We start from the raw sequence: 11,245 nt of genomic DNA on the forward strand, positions 1-11,245 counted from the left end.
CCTGGCAGAAAACTCCGTGGGAAGTAGTGCCCAGGTAGGGAAACCTGAACTGTAATTGATGAATTGCTGGAGACTCAGAGGGGACAGTCTGAGAGTTAAAAACTGCAGGAGGATCCAGTCATAGGGGGTCCCCACGATTTTGTGAGTTTTACCGCTAGGAGCTCACAGGGAATATCAGAAAAAATTCCCTTGTGCTTCCACAAGGGGGAAGGGAAAAGTAACCATTTTGACAAACCCAGAGAATTCTGTTCTTCTTAACATGGTCTTCCCTTGGGAGAAACTATTTATCCAGAGATAGAAACTTCCAAAAATGAACAACAAAGAGAAAAAAGACTGAAAAATACAGAATATCCAAGAACTGTGAGACAACTACAAAAGGCCTAACATATGTATATATTGTGGGAATGCCAGAAGGAGAAGAAAGAGAGAAAGGAACAGAACCAATATTTGAAGTAATAATGAATGAGAATTACTTCAAATTAACATCAGACACCAAAACACAAACCAGGAAGCTCAGAGAACACCAAGCAGAATAAATGCCCCCAAAACTACACATAGGCATATCATATTCAAACTGCAGAAAACCAAAGATAAAGAAAAAATCTTGAAAGAAGGTAGAAGATAAAAAAGCTTACCTATAGAGGAACAAAAATAAGAATTACATCTGGCTTCACCTCAGGAACCATGCAAACAAGAAGAGAGTGGAGTAAAATATTAAAGTGTTGAGAGAAAAGAAAACCCACCAACCAAGAATACTGTACCCTGTAAAATTATCCTTCAAAAGTAAGAGAGAAATAAAGACTTTCTCAGATAAAAATTGGGGAAATTTGTTTCCAGTAGACCTGCCTTGCAAGAAATGTTAAAAGAAGTTCTTAATGTAGAAGGAAATTGGTATAGATCAAAAACTCAGATCTAGATAAAGAAGAGCATTGGAGAAGGAATAAGTGAAAGCACAATTAAAACTTTACTTTTCTTAATTGATCTAACAGATGACAGTTTGTTCAAAATAACAGTACCAAAATGTATTCAGTTATGTATGCTTATATGCATAATATAACACTCCTTTGTCAGAAATGGACTCCAGCTGGGAGAAAATCACTAAGGATACAGTTGAACTCAGCACCATCAATCAACTGGATATAACTGACATCTATAGACTGCTTCACCCAACAACAGCAAGTTACACATTTTTCTCAAGTTCACATGAAACATTCAGCAAGATAAACCACATTCTGGGCCATAAAACACACCTTAACAAATTGAAAAGAACAGAAATCATACAGTGTGTACTCTCAGACCACAGTGGAATTAAGCTAGAAATCAGTAGCAGGAAGATAGATGAAAAAATCCCCAAACTCTTGGAGATTAAACAACACACGGGTCAAAGAAGAAATCTCAAGAGAAAATTTTAAATTTTGAACTAAATAAAAAATAAAACATTACAATTTTAATATATCGTGAAAGCAGTGCTTAAAGGGAACATTATAGCATTGAACACATATATTAGAAAAGAAGAGATTTCTAAAACCAGTCATTTAAGCTTCTCTTATAGGAAACTAGAAAAAGAAGAGCAAATTAAATCCAAGGTAAACAGAAGAAAAGAAATAATAAAAATTAGAACAGAAATTAATGAAATTCAAAACAGGAAATCAAGAGAGAAAATCAATAAAACCTAAAGCTGGTTCTTTGGAAAGATCAATAAAGTGGATAAACTTCTTGCCAGGCTAACTAAGAAAAAAAGTGAGGACACAAATTATTAATAACTGAAAGAAAAGAGGAGACATTACTAAAGATTTCATGGACATGAAAAAGAATAAGGAATATGATGAATAACTCTGTGCCTACAAATTTGATAATCTAGATGAAATGGACCTTGAAGACACAATCTGCCAAAACTCACGCAGAAGAAATAGGCCACCTGATAGGCCTATGTCTATTAAGGAAATCAAATCAATAATTAATGATCTTCCAAAACAGAAAGCACCAGGTCCAGATGGGTTCACTGGTGAATTCTACCACACATTTAAGGAATAAATTATACTAATTGCTTACAATCTCTTTCAGAGGACAGAAGCAGAGGAAATATTTCCTAATGTATTCTATGGAGCCAGAATTACCCTAATACCAAAACCATCACATGGCTAAAAAAGAAAAATCACAAGATCATATCAATAAATGCAAAAAGCATTTAACAAAATCCATTCCCATTCATGATAAAAAAGAAAAACTCTCAGAAAACTAGGAATAGAGGGGAACTGCCTTGGCTTGATGAAAAAATATCTACAAAGAACCTACAGCTAACATCATACTTGATGGTGAGAAACTCAAAGCTTTCCCACTAAGATCAGGAATAAGGCAAAGACATCACCTCTTATCACTGCTTTTTAAACATCATACTGGAAATCCTAGCTAAGCAATAAGACAAGAAATGGAAAATAAAAGGTATGCAGATTGAGAAGGAAGAAATTAAAGTGTCTTTGTTCACAGATGACATGATCGTCTACATAAACAATGTGAAAGAATCAACAAAAAACTCCTGGAACTAATAAGTGATTATAGTAAGGTTGCAGGATACAGGGTAAATGTACAAAAGCCAAGTGCTTTCCTACATACCAACAACGAACAAGTGGAATTTGAAATTAAAGCACATTACCATTTACATTAGCACCCCAAAAATAAAATTTTAGGTATAAATCTAACAAAATATATTCAAGATCTATTTGAGGAAAACTACAAAACTCTGATGAAAGATATCAAAAATGAACTAGAAAAAAACAGAGAGATATTCTGTGTTCATGGATAGGAAAACTCATTGTTGTCAAGATATCTTCCCAATTTGATCTACAGATTCAGTGCAACCCCAATCAAAGTTCCAGCAAGTTATTTTGTGGATATTGACAAACTGATTCTAAAGTTTATATAGAGAGACAAAAGTCCCAGAAGAGCCAACTCAATATTGAAGAAGAACAAGAAAGTCAGACTGACGTTACATTATTTTAAGTTTTACTATAAAGCTTCAGTATTCAAGACAGTGTGATTATTGGTGAAAGAATAAGCAAATAAATCAATAGCATAGAACAGCAGCCCAGAAGCAGACTCGCATAAATATGGTCAACTGGTCTGGTGAAGAAGCAAGGCATTACAATGAAGCAAATATAGTCTCTTCAACAAATGGTGCTGGAACAACTGGACACCCACATGCAAAAAAAAAAAAAAAAAAAACCATCTAGATACAGACCTCACACCCTTCACAAAAATTAACTCATAATGGAGCATAGTCCTAAATGTATCGTACAAAACTGTAAAACTTGTAGACATACCATAGGAGAAAACCCAATGACCTTGGGTATGGTGATGACTTTTTAGAGACAACACCAAAGACATGATTTATGAAAGAAGTAATTGATAAGCTGGACTTCATTAAAGTTAAAAACTTCTGCTCTGTGAAAGACACTGTTAAGAGAATAAGACAAGCCACAAACTAAAAGAAAATATATACAAATGACACATCTGATAAAGGACTGTTCTCCAAAATATACAAAGAACTCTTAACACTCAACAATAAGAAAACAAACAACCCGATTTAAAAATGGGCAAAAGACCTGAACAGACACCTCCACTAAAGATATACAGATGGCAAGTAAGCACATAAAAAGATGTTCAACATCGTATGTTATTAGGGAATTACAAATTAAAACAACAGTGAGTTACCACTATAAACCTGTTATAATGGCCAAAATCCAAAAGACACCAAATGCTGGCAAAGACGTTGAGCAACAGGAACTCCCGTTCACTGCTGGTGGAAATGCAGCATGGTACAGCCACTTTGGAGGACAGTTTGGCAGTTTCTTATAAAACTAAACATACTCTTACCACATAATCCAACAGTGGCACCCCTTGGTATTTATCCTAATGGACTGAAAACTTATGTCCACATGAAAACCTTCACATGGATGTTTATAGCAGCTTTATTCATAAGTGCCAAAACTTGGAAGCAAGCAAGATGTCCTTCAGTAGGGGACTGGATAAACAAACTGTGGTACACCCAGACAATGGAGTATTATTCAGGGCTAAAAAGAAATGAGCTGTCAAGTCCTGAAAAGACATGCAGGAAACTTAAATGCATATTACTAAGTGAAAGAAGCCAATCTGAAAAGTCTACAAACTATATGATTCTAACTATATGACATTCTGGAAAAGGCAAAACTATGGAGACAGTAAAAAGATCACTGGTTGCCAGGAGTGAAGGGGAGCAGAGGAATGAATTAGCAGAGCACAGAGGATTTTTAGGACAGAGAGACTATTCTGTATGTTACTACAGTGGTGGATGCATGTAATTTACATTTATCAAGATCCATACGATGTACAGCACCAAGAGTAAACCCTAATGTAAATTATGGACCTTGGGTGATAATGATGTGTCTACATAGGTTCATTGGTTGTAACGCACATCCACTCTAGTTCAAGATGTAGATAGTGGAGGAGGTTGAGTGTGTGTGGATGTGGTGTATATAGGAACTCTCTATAATTTCTGGTCAAGTTTGCTGTGGACCTAAAATCGCTCTAAAAAATAAAGTTTATTAATTAAAGGAAAGAGTATTATGATGCCAATTAAGTTGTAGTATCACTTGGAGACCAGTCACTCAACATTTACAGAAAAAGGAATTGAACGTTTTAAATGTAGGTGTGATGAGCTCTTTAAAAGTGAAAAGTTATTTGTTACAGATTTTCACATTAGAAATGAGAAAACCTCTAAAACAACCTACAAGGTAAGTTATCTTACTATGTTGGCTGAAGAAGTGCACACCATAGCTGAAAGGCTTACAAAAGGTTTACAGTTGACAATGCTGAATGCCTGCAGAATGAAGTCCATAGAGAAATCATGGTAGTGCCACTTTCCAATGACACAGTAACTAGTTATATGAAAGTTTGGGCTACCGATGTGATAAATGAATTCTCATGTGCAGAAATTGTACTTTTGCTTTATCAATGGGACAAATCTATAGATGTGGCTGGGTTTGCTGTTTTGCATGTTTTAATCCATTATCAGCCCCAGCTAATAAACACTGAAGATCTTTCATGGGAACACGTGGCAACAAACACAAAGAGCTGAAGAACCTTTCTGACAACAAACTTGTTGCTTGGCAGGAAACACGAAACGTTGAATACCTTTTTTGAGGCTCATGGTTTATCCTGGAACAAGTCTGTTGACATTTGCACAGATGACGCAAAAGCCAAGGTGAGTAAAACTACTGGCACCTTAGCACGAATCGAGGCAGTGGCATTAAATTGTACTGTCTTTGTATTCTTCACCACGCAGTTACAAAACAAAACAAAACAGTTTCATTTAGGAAAGTCCTTGATAAACCTGTAAAACTTGTTAATCTCATCAGACCTCAACTCCTTGAATACTCATCGTTTTCGTATTTCTCCCCAACAAAATGGGGAGCACTTGTGTTGCAAAGTGAAGTATGGCGTTTGTCTCAAAGAAAAGCTCCTGTCAACTGCTTCATTTGTGATCTGAGCAAGCTGCTTTTGTCATGGAACACCATTTTTACTTGAAAGAACAGCAGGAGGACAAATCATGATTATTCAGACTTGGGTATTTGGCTGACATTGTGTTGGAAATAAAGAGTGAGCCCTTTATTTCAAGGAAAACATTGACACTTCTTTTCTTGCCAATGATAAGACTGAACGTTTAGGGGAAAATTAGAATACTGTAAAACTTGAATTCACCACCATATGTTTGACAGCTTCCGGATACTTTCTTTATATGTTATGTGATGACATTAATGAATTATTTTGTATTGTTTGAAGTATGTCAACATTGAGAAGATCTGCATAACTCAGTAAACCAATATTTTCCAAATGAAAAAAAATGTGTGAAGTTACAAAGATATTCATGAGTAAAATATCCATTCAAAGTGTCAAATAGACTGATGGATTTTAATGTAACCATTAAGATGGTATGGTGTGATGAATTGGGAGACTGGGATTGACATATATACACTAATATGTATAAAATGGATAACTAATAAGAACCTGCTGTATAAAAAAATAAATAAAATAAAATTCAAAAATAAAAAAAAAAGATGTTATAAAAGTTTCATTAGTTTAGTTTCTGATTCCACATTGTAAGTAACATTTAAATGCTATCACTTGTCGAGTTTTGGTGTAGCATCAAAGAATATCCATAATTATCTGAAAAAACTATTAAAATACTCCTCCCTTTCTTGTTTATCTGTATGAAGCTAGAGTTTCTTCATATACTTCAACCAACACAACACAACAGAGTGAATGCAGAAGCAGATATGAGAGCTGTCTTCTATTAACTCAGACATTAAAGAGATTTGTAAAAAATGTAAAACAACTAAATTTTCTTTTGTTCTGGAAAATATAGTTTAAAGTATAGCTTAAGAAATGTCCTTGTCTTATAATATAATGGGATTATTATTTTATTAAGGAATAAATACATACCAAACATTGGAGAATTACTGTGCTACTCTATTCCTCTGCACAGCACTTATCACATACCTACCAATCCAATAAAATTGGTCATGAATACTCAAGGTTGTTTGAATTGCCTAAGCTTTCCTCATTTACTCACACTAGTCCTTATTCTGGCTCCACCTCTAGCCGATTACAAACTTTTGGCCCCATTTTCTACCGCCCAACTCTGGACACACCTGTGGCAGCCACCCCCCACCTCCCTCCATCTAACAGAACCCAGTTTTCTTTCCCCCTCCTCTGAGTGGCCTTGACCTTCAGAGCAGTCCAGGGCCCTCTCCAGCCCCAAGGGGGCACCTTAGTTTCGTCTAACCCAATATGGCTGTCTCATTCCCTTTGCAAAATCATTGGTTTAAGCGTGGCTGTGAGACCATGAGATGTGAGAAATCTTCTGAGGACCCTGGGAAGGTTTCCTCAGTCTTAAAATGGGACATAAGACAGGGTTGATTCCCTCCTTCTGCCTGGATATTGTTGATATATGAAGCCCAGAACCACTGCAGCCATTTGGGGCCCATGAGGAGAATCAGCCTAGCAAACAAGCCCGTGTGTGGAGGATGACTGAACATAAAGATAGAGGCGATTTGGCCCCGATGACGTTGCTGTTCTATAAACGAGCCCTGCCGCTGCCCAGTCTCTAGAGCTCCAACTAGGAGCTCTTATATTTCCTATTGAGAATTTACCTTTTCTTTAGCTGAAAATATCCAAACCCCTCTGGACATTCATGCAAGTTATTTCTCCTTGCCTCTGCCCACTCCCATCAGCTCTCCACTCTCCGGTTTCCTTCGGTGAGAAGACATTCTAGAAGAGCAAAAGGCACAAGCTTTAGACCCAGACTGCCCAGGCCCAAAGCTGGCTTGGTCACATCCTAACTGGTGAGAGAAGGCAATTTATTGAATCTGCTGGGCCTTGGTTTCCTCATTTGTGAAAGGTGGCTAATAGGAGGGCTACATTCCATGAGTTTAAGCAGGGGGGACTAAAAGAGCTAATACTTTTAAAGCATCTGGAACAGTTTTCACTTTCTTGAAATCCATCAAAGGAGGATTCAAACAAGGTGAACTTTTAGTGAATGGCATGCATTTTTGCTCACAGATTTCATTTAGACCAAAATATTAGGTTGGACCATATGAAGTTACCAGTAACCCACTGTTTCTGACTTACAAAAATGGCAGTTTCACATGGTTCAATCTACTACCCCTGGAAACTATGCTTCAAAGCTGTGAAAGAAAGCTCTCTTCTCTTCTGGAAAAGAAGAGCAGCTCCAGAAGCAGGTCCACAAAGGACAGGACATTGGAGATTAAACTAGGGGCTGCCAGGGAGTTCCCTTCTATTATAAGCAGGCAGCAGAGGCCGAAAATCAAAGCAAGTAAATGGATTACGTGTATTTAATTTGAAAACAGTACAGTGCTATCTAAAATTATTATAAAAATATTGTTTATCATATAAGCAATCTTTAGTGCCTCATCCATGAAAAAGATACATTTTAATAGTAATATATTTTACATTTCAGTTTTTCACTTGAAAAGACCAAAATGTAAAGGAATTCATTGGCTGCCGGTAGACATTGTGACTTTTATTCATCTCATGATCCTGGGCAAGTCACATGGTCTGGAGTAAAATATGGGTTCTTAAGCTTTGGAGAGTCTGAGGCTTCAGGTGTCTTTCTCACTAAACTGGTTTAAATTTTAATTAGAGGATAATTCCATACTAAGAAATGTGGCCTTTTGACACCCTCCCCGGGGGATAATAACATACCAGCTGCCAGCTACAAGGAACTTGATTTTTTTCAAAACACCGGGCATTTGGCAAAGGCAGTGCTGAGCCACTCACCACGGCTCTCCACAGAGGCCGAGTGCGGGGGCTGCTCTGCCCTATTTCATAAGTGGAAGCGTCACAAATTGGAGCCGGACAAGACGGCCCAGAAAAAGAATGTGGTGGCCCCATGGTCCCTCACAGTCTGTTTCCTCTAAGAAGGAGCGGGCGCCACCAGGTTTCCAGGCAACGTCCCTCCCCTCTGATGCCTGCAGGAGAGACCAGGCTCCCAGGTGCGCCCCCCATCAGGGAGCAAGGTGATGGAGTCAGGGAGGAGCGTCCATGCGGCAGGGGATGGGGGAAGACGTGGGAACGCCCACACAGAAGTGGACACGCTCTGTTCAGAAGGTCACTTTCTGCTCGGGGGATCGCGTCTCTGCTGTGGAATTCTGATGTGGGCCTATTGAGGCCCATGGAAACCACCCCACAGAGACCTGGCGTGGGTCGTGGATGCGAACTACCCTTGAACCAGGAGCAGAGCCAGCTCGGGAGCTCCCTGGTGGTCTGAGCCCTGACCCAAATCTCCCTTTTGTTCCCCAAATGGTTTGTATCCCAAGCTCTGGGAGGCAAACGTAAGCACTGCTAAATGGGAAATGGAACTCCACACTTTGACTCAAGGCCTGGCCTTAAGGACGGACACCCTGAGCCCAGTGTCAAGGTACCTGGGCTCCTTTTGGAGCAGCCTTGGCTGAGTGGGCTGCCAAGAGGCTGCCCAAAGCTTGGCTTCCTCGTTGGCTGTCTGTGTAGGACTCCTGTGCTTACCTTTCTCCTTCTGTCCTCCCTCCCCACCCCTCCCCTGGCCCCATGAGAGTAGTTACCTCTGGGGAGGGCCGGGAACATGACCTGGGAAGGAAAAAAGCCACCTCAACTTTATTTGCCATCTTCCATTTCTTTTATAAAATTAAAGGTCCCTGCAAACTTTTTTTTTTTTTTTTTTAAAGTGATGCTGTATAGAACACCATGTTTTTTGTTTGTTTGTTTTAAATTTTTATTTATTTATTTATTTATTTTTTTGGCTGTGTTGGGTCTTCGTTTCTGTGCGAGGGCTTTCTCTAGTTGTGGCAAGCGGGGGCCACTCTTCATCGCGGTGCGCGGGCCTCTCACTATCGCGGCCTCTCTTGTTGCGGAGCACAGGCTCCAGACGCGCAGGCTCAGTAGTTGTGGCTCACGGGCCTAGTTGCTCCGCGGCATGTGGGATCCTCCCAGACCAGGGCTCGAACCCGTGTCCCCTGCATTGGCAGGCAGATTCTCAACCACTGCGCCACCAGGGAAGCCCCCTGCAAACTTTTTATGACAAAATATTAACGTGATATTTTAGGGAGTGACTTAATTACTCCGTATTTTTCTGAATCTTTAAATTTAATACAGTATTTCAACTGTTAACAGTGGTGAAATGAATAGTGATACCCTTTTTCTCCTTTTATGTATTTCTCACATTTCTTCTAATGAGCATGTTTTTCTTTTCTGATTGAAAAAATCTTTTTTAACTGTGTTGAGCAGTTGTTTACATAGGCGCTGTGAGATTGGTGCTCTGTGGAGAATTACTGGGACATGGGCTTGTGCTTTATTAGGAGATGATGCTGTAGGACACAGCCTTTGTACAGTGTCATCGGGGAGCAGAATAAAGACATTTAACCATAGAACGACACTATAGTGTGTTGGACTCCGACCAGGTCAAAGGTAAGTACATAGGGGGCATGAGGGGAGGGCACTACTTTCAGCTTGCATTTCACTCAGAAAGTTAGTCCATCATCCAAAAGAAGGTTGCAATAGTCCCTCCTCTGGGGAGGAGCAGAGCTATGGTCCTGCACAGAGGGAGGAGCCTTCCCAGGACAGGCAATCAGGAGCCACATTAGCAGCAGATGGACAGTGTGGGAAGCTGAGAATCAGGTCAAAGTGGAACCAGGGCTCTTTGCTTAAGGACTAAGGCTCTCATCATTCGCTCAGTGAGGAGGCCCGGAAGGTCACAGCAAAGCTTCGTGGCATACTCTTTTTATCTCGTATATGAGAATACCTGAGTGTGTGCAGGAAAATCCACGTGGTGCATTCGATAGCAGAGTGTGTGGAAGTTCACTTTCAGCAATACTTTTGTTACTTTAAGGCAGTTTCAAAGAATCTGGCCAGGTTCTGTTGAAGCTTTGACTTCCCCCGTCAGAATGCAGCTTCTGAAGGGAGGATTCTGGGAAGATGGTGGAGGAGGAAGCACCAGGAATCTGTCTCTCCACCCAGACAACAACTACAATGGCAGAATCAACCTGATGTAGCTATTTTGGAACTCTGGAGTCTGTTGAAGGCTTGCAACTTCTGGCAGAAGGCTTGGAGGCAAATTGCAGTCAATTGCAGCCAACTTCAGCTCCTGACTCGTTAGCAGTTACCCATCCCCACTCCCAGACACATGGCAAGAGGCTGTGCAGCTTGCACACAACTTGTGGGAGCTAGAGTGGGCAAAAGGACCCTGTCCCCCAAATACTGGGGACCTGTGCTCTGACTGCTGACCACAGAGGTGCAGACAAAGAGGGTGAAGCCATTGCTGTTGCACCTCCCCTCATTGGTTCATATCCCTCCCCCTTCAGGTTGAAGTGAATGCCAGAAGATTTAAAGGGCCACTGCGCTTTCCCCCTCCCATCATTTTTTGCTTTTCCTTTTTTGGGAGCCTGAACTTAAAGACTAGGACATTCAAAAACAGCTGAATATGCAGAGAAAATTTAAAAGTGACTGTGCATGCTCAGGGAAATGCTCAGAAAAGACCTGAGAAGACATTACGTTTACAACTCAGGGTGATCCTTGGCACAGAGACAGCTTATAACAGTCAAAAAACGACAACAAAAAACATCAAACCCTGGGAGAGGGGGACAATCTGAAAGTTTCCAGAGTTACCACATCATTAGATTAAAATGTCCAGTGTTTAATACAAAATCACAAGGCCCAT

The 11,245-nt window shown here is 39.9% G+C and overlaps 1 protein-coding gene across 12 annotated transcripts in view; it reads left to right on the plus strand.

Annotated features, from left to right (window-relative positions):
• Window positions 1–10,107, plus strand: part of LOC309651481 (uncharacterized protein) — a 138,864-nt gene extending 128,757 nt beyond the window's left edge. For 11 of the 12 annotated variants that reach the window (XR_014258154.1, XR_014258156.1, XR_014258157.1 and 8 more), the window contains one exon: window positions 5,051–6,242. The gene's annotated coding sequence lies outside the window, so the exon portion shown is untranslated. Of the gene's footprint in view, window positions 1–5,050; window positions 6,243–9,816 lie in introns of those variants that run through there. The other variant, XR_014258155.1, reaches the window with a different exon arrangement.
• The last annotated feature ends 1,138 nt before the right edge of the window (window positions 10,108–11,245 follow it).

This window comes from Balaenoptera physalus, assembly GCF_965194825.1.
Source record: "Balaenoptera physalus genome assembly, chromosome: 21".
Classification (NCBI taxonomy): Eukaryota; Metazoa; Chordata; class Mammalia; order Artiodactyla; family Balaenopteridae; genus Balaenoptera; species Balaenoptera physalus.